The following is a 4238-nucleotide window of genomic DNA, read 5'->3' as shown; positions in this document are numbered from 1 at the left end:
CCCTAGTGCTTTTTATCAATTGTTTACAACCCTTTTAATTCATCTTGCTTGTTTACCTTCATTGCTATTTAGTTTAGTGACCTTCTACATCAACCCAATTGTGACACCCCCAAGACACCGCTAGTTGCAATAGAATTCTCATCTCAATTCCCGTCCCTTGGGATCCGACCTTTACTTGCCTCTTTACTAATTGTAGAGTTGTTTGTGAAGCTATAAATTGTGTTTTGGTCTAGGTGCTCCTAACGACAAGTTACCGAAAAGATATAGTCCGGCCAAAAATGGCGCCGTTGTCGGGGACGGTGTTAACTTGATTTAGATTTTCTTATATTGTTATTAGTTGTGTCTTTCTTTGCCTTGGGGAAGTAAAACTCCTCAAGGTTTGTTCTAATTGTTTTCGAGTTGTTTGATATTTTGCATGTCTAGAAGGTCACAAGGTGACTTGTTACCTTTTGATCGTGAAATTGAAAGAACTTTGACAACCAATAGAAGACTTGCTAGGAGAAATTTGAGAGGTATTGGTGAGGTTGTAGATATTCAACCAACTATTGAGTTCATCAACCCTTTTGCAAGAGAAGGTGAAGAGAACCCAACACAAAATACAACACAAAATCAACCCACATTGCCTAAGTTTTCATCACATTCCGTACCCACCGAGGAGAACCTACCCAATGGTACTCCCACACCACAATATCTAACCGGAAATTTCATTGCCAAATCCGCATTTATCCAATTAGTCGAAAGAAGCCATTTTGGGGGGATGCCTAGTGAAGACCCTCACTCTCATATGGAGACCTTTTGTGACTATTGTGATGCGATTTCTCAAACCGGTGTAACTCAAGACCAAATTCGATGGGTCTTATTTCCTTTCTCTCTAATTGGCACCGCGAAACAATGGTTGAAGGGCCTTGACAAGGCCACTCTCGGAATTGATTCTTCGAAAAAGTTGGCTCTAGCTTTCTACTAAAAGTTCTATCCACCGGAAAAGACTAACATGCTAAGAGCTCAAATTACGGGTTTTAAGCAAAGAGATGAAGAATCTTTGTATGAAGCTTGGGAGCGGTTCAAAGGAATTTGTCGCTCATGTCCTCACCATGGACTTAGCGAGTGGTTCTTGGTACAACAATTTTGGAACGGTCTATATGGAGATTCAAGGAACATTCTCCACATAGGATCAAATGGAATGTTCACCGAAGTTGATGACAATCAAACTTGGAACAAAATTGAGGAAATGGCGGTCCATAACTCACAATATAGTAGACCTCGCAAGGCTACTAGAGGAGGAAAGCATGAAGTGGACTCCGTTACTCAATTGGGTGCTCAACTTAGTGCTCACATTGATACCATCAATTTCAAGTTTGAAAAAGCTATGGCTAGACTTGAAGAAGCCTCAAAATCACCAAAGCATCATGTTAATGCCATGACGACATCTTCACCAATCCCAAGTGGGATATGTGAGAATTGTGGAACTTTGGGACATGACCCAAGTGAATGTAGGGGAACAAATGAACAAGTGAATGCTTTCCAAGCATACAAGAGTGGTACCCCTTATTCCAACTATTACATTGAAAACACCAAATTCCATCCAAATCTCTCATACAAAAGCCAAAATGTTTAAAACCCTCAAACAACATACACCCCACCTCCCATGAGAAACCAAAATCAAAGACCCTTTTACAACCAAAACCAAGGTTACAAAAATCAATCTCCATACAATCAACAAAATGACCAAGGTTTTGATGTTCAAAAAGCGGTCCTTCAAATGCAAAAGAATCAACAAGAGTTTTTCACTCAAATGCAAAAAGATAGTCAAGTAAAGGAAACCACCATCAACAACATCCTAGCTCACACCAAAATGTTGGAAACCCAATTGGCTCAACTAGCATCTTCAAGCTCACAAAGACAAAAGGGGCAATTACCACCTCAAAGTAATCCCCCAAGACATGAAACGGTTAGTGCCATTCACTTGAAAAGTGGTACAAGGAATGAAGCACCGAAGAAGCAAGTTGAGAATGAAGTTGTGGAAGCTAGTGACAAAGAAGAAATTGTGCAAAACTCCAAGGATTGAGAACCATCAAAAGAAGAAATTTCAAAGAAAAATGAAGACAAGGTCAAGGAGAAGGAGCCCATTGTGATTAGACTTCCTTTTCCAAGTCGTCAAGCCAAGCCCAAATTTGATGACCAACTTGGAAAATTTATGGAAATTGTGAAGAATTTGGAAGTCTCAATTCCTTTCACGGAATTAATCAATCACGTGCCGGCCTATGCGAAATACATGAAAGACATCCTCACAAAGAAGAAGTCGATCCGGAAGCTTGAGACTATCGCCTTCACTAAGGTGAGTAGTGCAATACTTCAAGGGAGGTCACCTCCAAAACTCAAGGATCCGGGAAGCTTCTCAATACCGTGTACCATTGGCGACACCACGATCAACAAAGCCTTATGTGATCTAGGGGCTAGTGTGAGTGTTATGCCGTACTCGGTGAGTAAAAGGTTGGGGATGGGAGAGCTTAAATGCACCAATATCACACTCCAAATGGCCGATAGATCGACGAAGACACCATTAGGGATATGGGAAGATGTTCCCGTACGAATTGGGAAATTTTTCATCCCGGTGGACTTTGTCATTGTTGATATGGAAGAAGACTCCAACATTCCAATCATTCTAGGAAGACCTTTCTTACACACTCATGGGGTGCGGTGATTGATGTGAAACATGGAGAGCTCACTCTAGAAGTGGGAGATGAGAGTATAACTTTCAATCTTGACAAGACCATGAGAGCTCCCCGTTTGCATGAACCATGTTTTATGATTGATCATTATAGCCGGAAGGATGATAGGAAGAAGTCGGAACCCCAATGGAAGAAGAAAATTGAAGATGCTCCATTCAAAGAGTAAGTGAATTGTAACAAAGAGAGCTTGAAAAGCTCACCAAAGTGAAGCAATGAAGAAGATGGCCTCATTGGCCAAGACAAGAAAATGGGAGAATTGTCTCTATCAATTCAAGAGATCTTTAGTGATCAAGTAGATGAAGTTTGTGGTCTTTGGGATGATGAGTTTGAAGGGATTTTCAATCCCTATATTGGTAATGCTATCGATCAAGACCGACAACAAGGGCAAAAATCTATTGAAGATCTTTATCATGACAATGAACAAGCTTTTGATTACTTCTTCAAGGTGTTGAGCAACATCAACAACACCTTGGACATGCCCCCATGACATCTCACTAAGGATGAGAGTTTGGTGGAGTCCTCCCTAAACCACCATTTGTAAATATTTCTAACTCCCTAACTCGCATTTTAATTCTCATATTGCATTTTTGTCATTTTTGGATTTTTATGCCTTGATCAAGATAATTATCATGTTTGAGAGAAGTGAGGGAGGGACTAATGATTTCAATTGATGTGTAGTGCTTTAGCTTAGTGTGGGGATAACAATTGCCAAGGTTATCCATGCCTTAGTAGTGCCCCCACAATGAAGAACACGAGATTTTCAAGAATGAAAAATGACACGGGATATGCAAGTACACGGATGGAACTGAATCCGGGTAAAAGGGGCAGAATCCGAGCGTTTTCAAGAGAATATGCCCGTCTTCAGGCAACCCAGGCGTATTTGTCACAAAACGCCCGTCCCTCTGAGCTGAATTTTTAAAATTTTGGGAGTGTTAGCAAATCCGGGCGTCCTGAAAAAGAATCCGCCCGTCCTCAAAAAGACGCCCGTCCTGCAAGAGAAGACGCCCGTCTTTTTTGTTGAGAAAAACAAGAAAATTCCCTGGAAAAGAATCCGCCCGTCTTCACTGAAAGACGCCCGTCCCGCATCTGAACAATCCGAGCGTCTTTGCTCAAAGACGCCCGTCTTTTGGCAAGAATTATGAAGCCCAGAACAGACAGAATCCGGGCGTCCCGAATGAAATCCGCCCGTCTTCCCCCTGTATTTCAAATTTTTCGGGTCTTTTATAAACCCCCTCCCACATTTATTTCTTCATTCCTTCATTCAAAACACTACCCATAAACCCCAAAACTCAAAACCCTCATCCTCTCCATCACAAAAACAAGATTTCCTCAACCACATTCATCAAAATCAAATCAAAACATCCTTCTAACAAAAATTAATCACTCCTCTTTCAACAAAAATCAAACCAAGCACCAAAATCTTCAACCTTTGAGTCGATTTTTGAATTTATAAAGGCAAAGCCTTTCATATTAAAATCGATTTGGGTACACTTAGAAATTGAAGATTTT

At 40.9% G+C, this 4238-nt stretch overlaps 1 non-coding gene across 1 annotated transcript; it reads right to left on the bottom strand.

Moving 5' to 3' along the window:
• Positions 1-991: 991 nt before the first annotated feature.
• Positions 992-1098, bottom strand: LOC141624122 (small nucleolar RNA R71). Its single transcript, XR_012533932.1, has one exon. It is a non-coding gene; the product is annotated as a small nucleolar RNA R71 (small nucleolar RNA).
• Between the last annotated feature and the right edge of the window lie 3140 nt (positions 1099-4238).

Source organism: Silene latifolia, chromosome X, assembly GCF_048544455.1.
Source record: "Silene latifolia isolate original U9 population chromosome X, ASM4854445v1, whole genome shotgun sequence".
Lineage (NCBI taxonomy): Eukaryota > Viridiplantae > Streptophyta > Magnoliopsida > Caryophyllales > Caryophyllaceae > Silene > Silene latifolia.
Note: the sequence above shows the minus strand (reverse complement) of the source record. Positions and strands in the feature narration are given on the sequence as shown.